General features: G+C 46.5%; 1 protein-coding gene across 2 annotated transcripts in view; it reads left to right on the top strand.

Moving 5' to 3' along the window:
* Nucleotides 1-14,376, top strand: part of PCDH19 (protocadherin 19) — a 62,177-nt gene that overhangs the window by 34,553 nt on the left and 13,248 nt on the right. The gene's annotated exons all lie outside the window — the stretch shown is intronic.

Genomic DNA, 14,376 nt, shown 5'->3' with positions numbered 1-14,376 from the left:
AGGGCGCTTGGCTATATCTTGAGATAAGCGGTAGCTGAGGCTCAACTGGAAGCCCCACTGCTAAAAGACTTAAGGATATGAAAACAAAATGCTGTGATTATGAACTGGTCTTCAGCTGTTTAATTCAATTCATGGCAAACATCATTAAAAGCCTTTGTTTTGCTGTCATAAAAGAGTCAAACGGGGGAGAGAGAGTTCTTGCCATCTGCGCCGCCGAATGCTTTGTGGTTTTTTTGCTTCTGGAGAGAAGCTGATCACTGTATTAATTCTCGATAGAGTCTGTTAAATGGCCATAGTTAACCCTGTAAGACTCTGGGAGGAGGGGAACGGAGAGGTCACCTACCCATTCCACACTGCCAGCCACGCTAATTGGAGACGGATGGCATCCGTAGCGATAATGTATTTCCAGACAACCCTACTGTGGCCAGAGATGAAAAAAATTAAACATTTATACAACTGTACGGTGGCAGTTTAATTCTCGGCGGACCGGCGCCGTGTCAGGGAACGCAGGCTGATAGCTATCATTTATTATTCTTCTATTACAAAGAAATGCTTTTTCATTTCGATCAGGAGAGGGTTTCCTGAGATGCCTTTGCAGTAAGGGATGACTGTAGGAGCAAAAACGTTCATAATTGATTCCTGTCCCGTTGAATGGTCTCGGCAACATCTGTTAATTTTTTGTCACATTTCTTCAACAAACAAAAAACCAAACCACCCAAACCCCAGTCTCAATGGACTGCAGATAGGGTTTTACAGAGATTACATTTCTGATAAGGCTGCGTGCCGGCTCTGTTGTGCGCCAGATAACAATGCAAATAACTTAAGGAGGATGAGTTGGAGGCAGAGCTTGTCAAAGGAGTCAGATGGAAATAAATGTGGTCCAATCCTCTCTACCATACTCAGTGGATGTAAAATAACACCCCCCGCCCCAAAATCATGAATTGTGGCAGTCATATCAGTAAGTGGTGTGAGCAATCTGGCAATATAAGTTTAGAGCTTGACATAGTGGTAGGCCATGCTTAACATAAGTGTAGAAGTAGCTAGCAGTTGAGCAAAACAGTGCTGTGCTAGCAGCATGTAACTAAAGCAAGGTACTGGTAGCTATAAACACAGAGAGCTATCTTGGAATAACAGGATGCACACGTCGATCAACAACCTCACGTGATATTAGTAGTTTAACCAATCATGTATAACAGTATGATGTGTGGACACCTGTGGGGAGCCAATGAACTTATGCCAACTATGCTCTGTGAGTCTATATAAGCTGTAGAGGTTCCTTAATTAAATGAACAATACTAGATCATACTGGTCATCCGCACTGATTCCATACTCCGTTGTCAACAATGAATATTTCCCCAAAGGCAACCTGTGTGTTTGGCTTCCAGTCTCACGATGGCCAGAGGCTTGGTGCTCTTGGTTCTGGTTTATTCCTGCCGGTGCTACATTGCCCGTCCTGTTGGACCTGGAACAGTGCAGGCAGGGATGTTAGCAGTTACTCACAGAAGCTGCAAAAATAAGGTTATAGAGAAAATTTTGTGAGCTGACTGCAGAAAATAATGAGGAAAATGTAAATGCTGAGATGATGGTGGTAGCAGCAGTTCCTGCATGATTGAAGTGATGGGTTTGGAAGGGTACTTTTATGCCATTGTGGGTCAGAGTGGCAGGGCAGGGACGGAACACAACAAGTTCAAGGCCAAGGATCTGCAGAATCTCAGGGATGACCAGTGCCCTGAGCACACAGTCTTTAGCCCAAGGGATGCCTTACAGCTCACGACCCCACGCTTTGCCTTCTCTCATCATCCCTGCCTGAACAGCATCTCTCATAATCCCAGAGAGATGTGTTGGGAACAGTTATTGGATTTGGTTCATCAATGTTAATGAACTCCTGCCTAGCAGCCCAGCAAGGTGCCCCCATGGCCAGGCTTCGCTGGGTTTGGACTAAAGCTTGTAACGCTACAAACCCTTCACGAGTGGCCAACTCTCAGATTTTGTCTGCTTGGTAGGTAATTCTGGATCTGCTGAGGCAGGATGCTAGTTGACAGAAATCTTTGCAGCTTGAGGGTAGAGGACAATCCTACCATGGTGGTACTGGAGAGTTAGAGTGGACCTGTCTGGCCAGCCTTCTTCACCTACCGAGGTGCTGGATTTCTTGCAGAAAGTTAGGCTTTGGGTGGGCATGGATCAGTCCAAGCCCCTTTAGAACACTTAAACCAGTGTGTGAGCCCAGCACATGGCTTCCGCAGCCCCAGGGACTTACTGCAGATGCTCAGGTGACTTCGGAGCCCTCTACCCATTTACTGCCATTTTTGGGTGGGAGTGATACCAGCTGTCAGTCCTGCTGGCAGGAACCCTTTCTCTTTCTCTGGAAATGACCCAGATTTCCAGAAAAATGGCAAACCATAGTGTGGAGGATGTTGAGCTTTAGTGGGCAGCAGCAGGTCATCAGAAATACTGTCTGGAGCTCAGCCACGCTGCCTATTTTGGGATTAGGACTTCTGCCCAGTCCCTCTTTACCTCAGGATCTTAATTATTGATTATAAATTCATCAGCTGAAAAGATGGTTCTAATATGTACCCAATTTGGAGTTCATTATCGCCCAGGATTGTTTTCCTTCCCTTGTTAATTGATACCAAATGGGATGCTGGGGAAGGCGGGCACCGGCACCACTCCACCTTTCACAGTTGCCATTTAATTGTTTGTTTATTTGTGGAGGTGTTAAGCTCTGCTAGAAGTTTATCTGTGCTCCTCGACTAACATCATTCTCTGCTCAACTTCCAAACAGATGGGTTTGAGAAAGAGACATTTTCAAGTGGCTGTTGGATCTCAGTAGCATTTTGGGTTGGCTGAAGAACCCTGTTAAAGGACAGGGATAAAATCCTGGGGTTCCCCTTCATATCTTGTCCTATTTCACTACAATATGGGGTGAATTTCCTCTGTGTCCTGGTGTAACCTTGACTTAAAATCCACCACTGGGGGAAACCTTGATTTCCAGCAGGGAGGTGAAGTGTGCAGCGCTGCTGGGCAGGAGATCCACCACTCAGAGTCTCCACAAGGACAGCAGTGGGTGATGCCGGCAGCTGCAGGAGCTTTGCCGTCAGGTTTGAAGCTCCTGATGCCTGTTCCTCCCAGGAAGGTGGGGAAATCTCAGCATGAAATGTTTTCCAACAGTGCAGAGCATGGCAGTGCTTTTCCTGGGAAATGGCAGCGCGGACCAGATGTTTCGCAGGGTAATTGAAAATTCCATTTTATCAGAAAGCATTTGCTGTCAAAAAGTTTTATCTTTACTTCAACAAAGAGGTTGATTAGATCCCTCAGGACCTGAATTAGCATCTTTGAGGCTAGATAGTCTGTTTTGTGATTCAGGTAGTTATTCCTGCCTTGGTTTTGCTCATACTGGAACTTTTCTTTTTTTTTTGACATCCCTTTGCCCTCTTGCAAACACACTGTTTGTGTAGGTTGGCTTGTTTTGCCTTTGGGGGATGCATTTGGGCACCGAGAGCTGCTTTTTTTCTATTACCTTTTTCTTTTACCTTTGCCTTGAGACAGTACCATACTTGTGCTCTGTAAGTCGTAGAAGCTCATGCCAAGCACAGCAACCAGAAAGGAACTATTTCAAATATGTGCTTTTAATGTTAGAAGCAACAGATTTCAAACTTGTCTTAATTCCCAGTGCCAGCCAGTATTTTTACCATCAGTTTGTAGAAGGAAGATCGTTGGCCCAGTGAAGCAGCGATTTGCCGTTCAGGATAAAAATAGAGTCTAAAAGAAAATAGGAAAATAATCAACACACACAAATCATAAAAAAGCCCGTGTTAGAAATAGTCACCACAGCCATAAAATAGGGAAAAAAAAAAGCTTTCAAATCAAAGTGAGGGGGTTTTTAAGCAATGTCAGTAATGTGTCTCTGCAGAGAATTGCTTCTAAAAGCATCGCTTCCATTTTTCTGGTGCCAGATCAGCAGTAAAGGCTGGCGTGAAATGTCATCTGGAAAGACCTGATCCTGCATATATTTCCACATTTGACTAACTTTGCTCATATAGGTGGTTTAATTGTGTCTGAGTCTCATAAACTCCAGCAAGATGAAGGGTTCTTTGAATAGAAATGAGTGATACTCAAATGCTTACATTAAGTCTTCTTTCTACAGTGGCGCAGTATAGAAACAGGCTTGAATGTAAAGGAGAGCCGGGCACTGAAACTTTTCTTGCTGGTTACATCCCAAATTATTCAGATATATTGTCATTTAGGGGGATCAGGTTTTATCTGGAATATTCCAATTGGTTCTTATGCTCATCTCCATAGTATCTGGGTGCATTTCAGTCATGAATTGAGAACATGACTAATGGTATTAACTGGAGGCAAACACAGGTATTAGAAACTGTTGATTTTGTAAGCTGATTTCCAGCAGTCGTTCCACCTGCAACTCCCTTTTACTCTGCAGAAAAGCCTTTCTGTACAGCTGTATGTACATGGAGACCTAAGTGACATATTCAGCAAATCCAAGTGCCGGGTGCTGCACTTTGGCCACAATAACCCCATGCAGAGCTACAAGCTGGGGTCAGAGTGCCTGGAGTGCTGCCAAACAGAAAGGGACCTGGAGGTGCTGATTGACAGCTGGCTGAACATGAGCCAGCAGTGTGCCCAGGTGGCCAAGAAGGCCAATGGCATCCTGGCCTGCATCAAGAATAGTGTGGCCAGCAGGAACAGGGAAGTCATTGTGCCCCTGTGCTAAGCACTGGTTAGGCCACTCCTTGAGTACTATATCCAGTTCTGGGCCCTCAATTTAAGAAGGACATTGAAACACTTGAACGTGTCCAGAGAAGGGCAACGAGGCTGTGGAGAGGCCTCGAGCACAAGCCCTACGAGGAGAGGCTGAGGGAGCTGGGGTTGTTTAGCCTGGAGAAAAGGAGGCTCAGGGGAGACCTTATTGCTGTCTACAACTACCTGAAGGGAGGTTGTAGCCAGGTGGGGGTTGGTCTCTTCTCCCAGGCAACCAGCACCAGAACAAGAGGACACAGTTTCAAGCTGCACCAGGGTAAGTTTAGACTCGAGGTGAGGACAAAGTTCTTCTCAGAGAGAGTTGTTTGCCATTGGAATGTGCTGCCCAGGGAGGTGGTGGAGTCCCCATCCCTGGAGGTGTTCAAGAGGGGATTGGACATGGCACTTGGTGCCATGGTTTAGTCATGAGGTCTGTGGTGACAGGTTGGACTTGAATCATCAAGGTTGAGGTCTCTTCCAACCTTGGTGATTCTGTGATTCTGTGTGTGATTCTGTATTCCAAGGCTTTGAAGGCTGGAAATACTGCTGCATTTCTGTGGAAGTTTCTACAAATTAATCAAAATACCTACTTACTAGTATTCACATATGCAGCACAAAACAAAGTCTGACATTCAGATGTGAGTGACAGCACATCCCTTAAGATGGATAAAGGCTGTAAGCTTTCTTTACAGGGCAATGTCGATTATTACAGCTCTCCTTATTTCTGTATTGTTGCATGGATCTCTCAGTAAAGCAGCCTCCGTGAGCTCAGTGGTGCTCCTGCAGTGACCAGCCTGGAGGGAGCAGTCAGCTTCTCACAGTCCTTTGAAAGCCCAGAGAAGGATTTTTCTGATGAGTGGGTAAGCTGGGCTTTTGGAAGAGGAGCTGATAGTCTTATGATTCCTACACTTTTAAATGATTGTGTATTGAGGATCTAAGTCAGCTCATGGATGGCTGCATGGTGATTCCTGATGCTTTTGTCCATGCTCTCTCCACCCTCCCCAAGTACCTGCTCATGCTAATGTTGCCTGCCTGGGCTCACAGGGACCTGTAACATCTTTTTCTTACACAATTTTTTACAATATTTTACAATGACAGCTGGAGCAAGTTGCCCAGTCAGGTTCTATATGCCCCATCCCTGGAAATACTCAGGGTCAGGTTGGATAGGACTCTGAGCAACCTAATTTAGTTAGAGATGTCCCTGTTCACTGCCAAGGGGATTGCATTATATGACCTTTAAAGGTCCCTTCCCACCCATAGCATTCTGTGAGTCTATGATGTTTTATTAGAGCAGTGAACATAACTGGAAAAAAAAAGCCATGAAGCACCCTAACTAACAATTCTCCCTTTAGGATGACCCTTGTTGTCACCAGATATGCTGTACTTTGCTCCACCATCAGTGTGTGGCCTGGACAGGCAGAGTCAGACAGGGAGTCAGCCTTAGCTCCCCTCACCACCATGCTGTATCACAGCAGAACAGGGCAGCAGTCCCTCAAGGAGGTTTAAGCCACACATGACACTCTGGCTGGCATGAACAGATCCCTCGTGTTGCTTCTTCCTCAAGGTTGTAACCCTGAAGTATTGAGCATGGCTTAGAGAAGTCCTTGCTGGAAACTGATGGTGGGGCAAGGGTGATACTGAAGCCATATCCATAGCAGTAGATGAATACCAATCCCTTTCTGCAACAGCAGAACTAAATAACAAACAGATGTGCTGCCTCCTTTGTTTGCATGAGAAGCATTATCAGATATCTCACGTTCCTGGCACTCTTTCTTCAGTGTTCGGGTTCCTTCCATCAAAGGTAATTCTTGCAGTGTCTCCATCACTGAAGTTATTACTCAGTCCAGGGTCACAGGAGTGTGTGACCTTTAGATCCTCAAGTCCTTTCCATCGAGGCACAGAAAACACTCACCAGATGTGAACACATTTTGGCAACTTTGTGAAGAAAGTGAAAACTTGGATCCATATCCCGCTGTGTAGGTTTGTAACAGATGAATGATCAAACCAGAAAGTTGGAGGGTTTCTAGTGTTTTACTGTACTTTTTAATGAGATTTTGTCAAATTTAGTTATTGCTTACCCGTATTTTTTGCTGGGTGACTGGAGAGCAATTTATAGGAGACAGGGAGAAGTGATATTTCTGATTAGAGAGTTTCAGCTTCAATTTGTGCTTGGTTTTGTTAACTGCTCCTCAACTCCAGCCCAAGCAGAAGGTTCTCGGAGAAGATCTTTGTCAGGGTTCAGCTGAAGGACGGGGTGATGTTAACCCTGGCTCTCTCAAAGCATCCATTTCCAAACCCACTACATAATACAGGGATTTTCAAGTATTTGTAAGATAAATAAACAGTTCAGTCAAGCTTGCAGCTTCCTTTTCACTTTTAAACAAGCCCAAAAAAGGCTCATGTGGACTTTTTTTTCCCCCCCTTTTTGCCAGTATCCTCCAAGGAAACCATTAACACTTTGTGTCTCACAGCAGTTAAGACTAGCAAAATGGTCAAGGTAATGGCCATCATATTTAACAGTAGGGAAGGTATACGAATAAAACCAAACCTTCTGCTAACGCAGCAAGGCAGCACTTCCCCATCTCCTCCTGTAATCAATCTACATCGTTAATGACTCTGAAAACAGACTGAACTGCTGGGGCTGGCACTGGGAAACTTGCATTACAAACTAACCATCTCTTATTAACCTTTTGGTGTTTCCTTCACAACACTAATTAGAGCCAAATAAAACTACTGTTTGTGAAACTCTTCAAGTTAAAATACAATTTTCACAGGAAATATGGTAAACTCCAAAGCTCCTGTTTGCTTGGCCTTTCTTTTTAATGATGATGGAGGATGGCTGTTACTTGTTTAACAGAGGCTTACATGATTAATGCTGCAATGTTACTGTAATTAAAACAGCAAAAAAGGATGTGATTGGAGCCCGTGTAATTTGCAGACATCTCGGCATTCTGGTGGCAGAGCAGCTCTAAGTGTTGCAAAGAGGAATCATAAAAATTTATTCTAATTAAAATTGCCAGATTGACTAAACAACAGGTGACTTATGTAACTTGCATGACTTGCTCTCGGGGTGAGAAATCATCTGAAATCAGTGAATTATACAAAGCTGTCTATTATTCTACTAAATGGGAAAGTGTGTGCTTGCCATGGCAACCCGCATCAATTTTTCGCAGCCGCTGGAAAATACAGGGCCCTTTATTAAAGGAATAATCACCACAAACAGCACGCTGACCCTCGGCTCTGCGGGCACGGGCTGCGTGGCACAGCCAGCTTCGGAGCAGCTTTTTGGGCACAGGCCGTGGCCACCAGGTTAGCCCTGTCCCACTCCATGGGAACGCACAGCCAGCAGCTCAGGGGTGAGCGGGGCACGGTACTGGCCACGCATCTCTGGGGCAGCTGGGACAGGTTGGGTGCCTGGGGTTTTTTCTGCCCCTAAAAGAAGTGCAATTAAATTTATAAGGGCAGTAAAGATCTATTATTTGGGCTTCTCTTAATTAGGCTTGCAGAGGGCTGTAGGGCACGGGACTGCATCTTGCCTGGGTGCAGGGGAGGGGGCCCACCTGTCTCTGAAATACAGGTGTCTAAACTGCTCCAGTTCCAGCAGGTAACTGCTGAAGGGAGACATACCACTGGGTTTGTATGTGGGTTGTTTTACTAAATGATCTATGTAATAATATATAAGTCAAAACTCTGTAATAGTTGGCACCTAACAGCAAAGAGAATGTACAGCTTTTATCTGTCTTAAGGGAAGTGCTGCCACTCAAAACTCAGGAGTGCAATGTTTTATTTCTCATACAGCATATATGAATGTAAGAAAGTAGATCTTTTTAAATGGGTCACAGAATTATGAAGAAGTTTGGCAGCCTTTCCTCACATGCAGGTATGTGGTGGAGCAGGCTAGTCTAGGAAGCTGGAGCCCAGGCTGTGCCAGGCTCTGGCTGGGTTGGCGTTGCCTTTGCTCAGTGATTTCTCTTTCCATTCTGCATTTAACCTCTGTGTCTGTTTGGAAAATAAGTTATTCCTAGCAAGTATATTACAGATATATGCTAGCCACAATGTGTATAATCACAGTAAGCATAATGTGACCCTGTTTTTTGCTGAGTGTCTGTAATAGTAATGATCAGCTTCCCCACTCTCAGCATTAGCTCTCCTGGTGTTTTTATTTTTCAGCAGAAACCCTTTTCTGTTCCATTTTTCTTATCATATTTTTCACCCTGTTGTAAGTGTGGAGAACAACTTGCTTTGTAAGGAGCTTCATTAGCTACTCACACGTTGTGTTTCATTAGCACTAGCCCCAGCTGGCTGCGGGTGACAGCACAGGGTGAAGGGTGACTGGCGGTCACCACTGTGTCGCTTCACCTTCGGGCAGTGACAGTCACATTCAGAGCAGTCAAATTGAGATGGGCTGGGCTCAAGGCCTGGGTGTAGTAGACAGGAAAACATCTGGATACAGGGAATGACTGTCTGTGGTGAAAGCAGAGCTTCATCCTGAAGAAATCCTGGGTTAGCATCAGTCCCTGTAAGAAAAAGAAAAAAACTGAACCACACACACACAAAAAATCCTCTCTGAATGGAAGCAATAGGAAATGAAAATTGCTGAGATATACTGTCATGTGGGTAGTGGTGCTACCAACCTTGTGCTGCAGTAATTACCTCTATGCATGCAATTTGTGCTCGGCTCCGACTGATTTCCCACATCATCCGGTGCCCAGGCTGTATTCAATCAGTCCCAGCTGGAGAAAACTATCTTGGTTCATTTGGTGAGATTTCACCACAGATGCTACCTTGTGTCTTACGGAAGCACTTGAGAGCTGAATGCCACACAGCCTCCCTGGCACATGGCTGGAGGTGTGGGGACAGTGGTGGGGGGGGTTCCCTGTGGAGAGGGGGGGCTGGCTGCAAGGCAGGGAGGTGCTACATCCTGTGGGGTGCTAAGCACCTGTGGCTGAAGGGGGTTAAAGTGAAGAACTTGTAGCCTTTTCTAGGGAGAAGACTTTGCTCTGCTGGGGATGTGCTGGAGAAGGTGGATTTGGTGGTTGTTCTTGCATTGGTTTGTGTGGGAAATAAGAGCAAAGAGTGTTGGTTGGGAATTGTGTGAGAATCCCAGGAAGGTGGGTGTGCCATCACTTGCAAAACAAAATAGGCCATGAACTCGAATCCTTCCGACTGCTTTGGAAGTGTTTAGTTCATTAAAGGGATGAGGCAGGAGAGTAACTGGTGCAAGTACAGCAGACAGTGCTGCCTCATCTGCTGGGACACCTTCTCCAGTCAGCTGGTTTCACGGGCAAAGTGAACTGTTCCTGAGACAGGTGAGGAGCCTCCAGATTTGCCCTGCAAGAAGAATTTTCTCAGTTCAACCAGCTCCTTCAGGACTTGATACAGCTCAGTGAGAAGCTACAAAGGGGTGTCTCCAGTTCAGGAGAAGGAATCTGGCTGGAAACTTGGAGCCAAAAGCACATGTAGTAAGAAATCAGGAAAAGCCAGGGGCCAGAAGCATTTTTTGGGAGCAGTAGGTGCCTTAGCGAAGGGTGTAAATACCTCGGGGGGGTGGGGTGGTGGTGGTGTTCTAGCACAGCCAGGTGGGGCTTCAGTTGGGCACTATGTATATCCTGGACTTTTGTTTCTTGGTTTTCACTCTGTCTTTAGCAGCTGAGTTACCTATGCTGCTGACATTGCTGCTTACCAGCATGATTCAATGAGAGCCCAGTCTCCCTGTGTCTCCTGCAGCAGGCTCCCGAGGAGCTATCCCTGGGAGCATGGGGCTGCTGTCTGCCTCGAAGCACTTGGGGGTTGACTTCCGTGTCCTGCATCTGTTCTGACAGGCGGTGCTTCTGCAGCTGCTCTCTGGTGAGTTTGGTCCCTCAGATGCATTGATTTACAGACCTTTCCTCTGCAACACAGCTTTTCTCGATGACAGTCCATGAAGCACATGATAACTCAGCAGCCTAAATTATTCAGGCAAATTGAATGTGTTCGGCTTGTTCCAAACTTTTTTTTTGTTTCCTTTCAGTGCTGTCAGGAGAGCAGGTAGCCCTGATGCTTGTATCCACCTCATTCCAGTACCAGGGAAACACAAACAGCTCAAGCATAACCCATGTTTTACTTTGTTCATCACTTATTTCTACCTTCAGCTGTGTTTTATTTCTGGGCACGTTTTTGCCTCGTAACAGTCTTTGCCACGCATCTGGGTTCACTCCCTTCTGGTGTGCTGCTGGGAAGTCACTTTGTCTTGCAGTGGAAACTCCCTTGTGAAAACCAATGAAATGTCTCTGTCTGCTCCACCTTTTAGCCACGTGTCCCTTTGTGGAAATAGGTTCAGTTGTGCAAATATTTTGACCCATTAGTCATCACTGTGGGATCCAGAACCTCACATTAATGAAGATGAGCAATTAAGATGAACAATCTCACCCGCAATTCTCTTGTTGCCTGTTTTCTGCTTTGTCAGTCTTACTCCTTTGTTATTTGGTAGGTATGTCCAGTTAAATCACTGTAAAATCCAGGCAAACCTTTCACTGGGCAGATGTGCCTTGCAGAGACCACCAAGCTCTGGCACCTGAGGTGGAGAGGAGATGCTTTGTCAGTGCAGAAATAGCCCTTTGCTTTCTGGGAGCTGATCTACATCAGGAACTTCTGGGTATAGCTGAAGGCATTGGCTTTCACTCTCCAAAAATGTCTGGAGATTTATGACCTGACTCAATGCCTGTTAAGTCCAGCAGGACTCTTTCAGATGAGACCACTGGGCCTGAAATAGGACCCAAGACAGATGGCATCCTCAGGAGATGTGCTTTGCTTGAGATATTGGTCATCTCAGCCTGTGTTCAGAGGTGAACCCAGTGAAGATATCTACTACTGAGCACCTCTAATTCAGCAAACAAGGCAGAGCTGCTGCTGGGGGATGGAGGTTTGCCTCGGAAAATTCTAGCTGCAAATGAGACGCGTGATTTTAGGAATTAGAATAATTACCCCCTGGAACAGGTTCCCAAGGGATGTGATATATTCTGTATCACTTAGAGTCTTTAAATCACATTTGCATGTTTCTCCTAAAAGCGTGCCTAGTCACTCAAAGTGAAGGGCTGTGCTGGAGAAGCGCAGCGTGACAGAGCTGAGCAGCCCCTGCCTTGCAAAGGAGCAGAGCAGGGAGTCACTGTGGTCCTGTGTGGATTAAGCTCTGCAGATCCCTGGAGGAGTGGGTTTCAACATGACTTTGACAAGAAATACTCACAGCTGTCCCCTTGGCCAGTGCTGGCTGCTGTGCAGGAATGTGCAGAACTGAGCAAGTAACCACACTGGGGATGAATCAGGAGTGAACTCCCCAGCCAAATTCCGCCTTCCTTCTCCAAACACATGTGGTCCTCTCCTGTTTGAATCAAGCATCCCCAGGGGCTGAGCAATCCTGCCTGTATCAGTGTTTCCAAGACATTCCCTCCTACCACTCCCTAAGTGATGAGGGTGTTTTTGAAGACCTCATCATTTCCTGGCCTTTCCCTTTTATCTCTCCAAACAGCAAGCAAACGAGCAGCCCTTTAGTTTGTAGTTACTGTTTCTGCACCCAGTGAGCTATCAGAGGCTGTTGACAACGACTTTTCTCTTTTCCATGATTCTGCCTGCAGGATTTGGGGAGATAATTCATTTGGTCCTGGTGCTTTGTCAACTTGCAGCAGTTGTAATTGCCTAATGATCAGTGCTGATGCTGTTGTTAAGCCTGTTAAAACTTTGTCCTGCTGAACAGCCAGACTGCAGCTGTCTCATCATGTCCTGCCTGCTGTGTTGGCTGGGGCCACCTCTGATGCTCCCCTCTCAGCTCTAGCTTTGCTTGTTGCTTCCCACCCCACCTCAGCTGCTGTCAGCTCGCTGAGGGGGATGAATCAGCAGGGTGCTACCCACGCTTGGGAACTAAACCCATGGGTACCAATAACTGAAGAGTGACCCCACAGAGAGCCAGATGCTTTCCAAGGTGAATCTTCTGTTGCCTATCCCAATGCCTGTTGCATGCCCCAAGGAACCTGGTGCTGAGGGTGAATGTGGCTCATGACGCCAAGCCCTGGCAGGGTGGATGAGAGGAGCTCTTTGGGGGAGACTATCATTGGTAGGTCATTGCTATTTAGCCACCTACACACCATTTTTGCTCTTCAATTTCTTGTGTGCCTTTTACATCTTTTGTTATCATTGGTTTAGAGCTCTAATTGGCTACATTTCATGCCATCACCTTCTTTGCTATGCATCTGAGGTACCTAACTGGCTGGTGCTGTCTCTCGAAGCCCCCGATGCTCATCCTCGCCTCTTCCGAGGCTGTTCCTTACTTAATGGCCCACACTGAACATTAGTGCATTACCATCCCTTTTCCAAGAACTGTCTCCATCCACTCTTCTCTCGTCCCCCAGTGCCTCATCCAATTTAATTAATTATACTTAGTATATTACGCATCCTGTCAAAGTTTTTCCTTTCCGAGGTTTAATGGTTTTTTAATTCTAATGCATGCTGCATGTGGAAGTGTTTTAGAGAGGAGGCGAGCATGCAGTGGCAAAGAGGCAGCATTACATCTGCAGACAGCGAGGGTGGATCCCTACAGAGAGGCTCCAGCAGAATTGCTGCAGCACTACGCTGCCTGCCTTCCCCTTGAGTGCTTGGGGGGAAAGTCAGGCTGATTCCCACTGCAGAGGGGCACATTTGAGTTAAACTTACCCACTTCTAGTGCATCTCATCCTCCTGCCTCAGAAGCAGGCATTCCAGTTGATGACTCAGCCCTGGCACTGGCTGCCTCTTCGGGGCTGCCGCAGCCCTGTGGTGAACTCCAGTGTAATGAACCCAACTCCTCTCCTTGCACTAACTGTGTCTGAGAAGACCAAATTACATGAGTCATTTCAGCCTTGCTTCATCCCCGTGAAGAAAGGCCATGTTAAGGATGTGGTGGGGACTGGACTAATCAGGTAACGCCGTCTGGGGCTGGTACCTATCGCTCTTTATTTCCCAGTGACAGTTAAAAGGTTTGGTCAGAAAAATGGTTCAGGAGGAATGACTTTGTGGGGTCTTATGCTTACTAACTTTGGCTATTTCCAGATAAAACCTCTCAGACTAAGAGGGTTGTGGCTTGGTGGGTTTTTTCCCTTGCCTGTCAGCGTTGCAAAGTGCTTAGGTTTTGAAAATCCAGCTGGGCTCTGTCTGTCTGTTGCACCATCACCAGGAGTAGTGATGCCGTGGTGCAATTCAGCTGGCAGCCCCATGAACTGGGGCTGGGAGCCAACACAATCCAGCCTGACCTCAGGGCAGCACTGCAGAAATATGCTTTGGAGAATTCGGAAATCATCGGTGGCTGTGCAGGCAGAGCTTTGGGCCAGAAATCTGCCATACTCCAGCAGCACCAGAGCACCAGCCTTGGGAGCAAGAGCCTCCTGCTCCTGCATTGGAGACGCAGGATGGGAATGCATGGCAGGACCCCAAGGTGGCATGCAGGCACCCCATGTTGGACTCAGCACTGGAGCCCAAGTGCCCATGGGTTGGCACCAGCTTGGCAGGAGCCACAGAACTGTAGAGCTGACTGCTTTCCTTGCAGTACTTGCATAGGTCATCACAATCTCATTGCTCAGCCATTACCCTGGGTCTCTTACATTTCCAACCCCACAC

The sequence above is a fragment of the Dryobates pubescens genome, chromosome 18, assembly GCF_014839835.1.
Source record: "Dryobates pubescens isolate bDryPub1 chromosome 18, bDryPub1.pri, whole genome shotgun sequence".
NCBI classification, from domain to species: domain Eukaryota; kingdom Metazoa; phylum Chordata; class Aves; order Piciformes; family Picidae; genus Dryobates; species Dryobates pubescens.
This window is presented reverse-complemented; position numbering and strand designations above follow the sequence as displayed.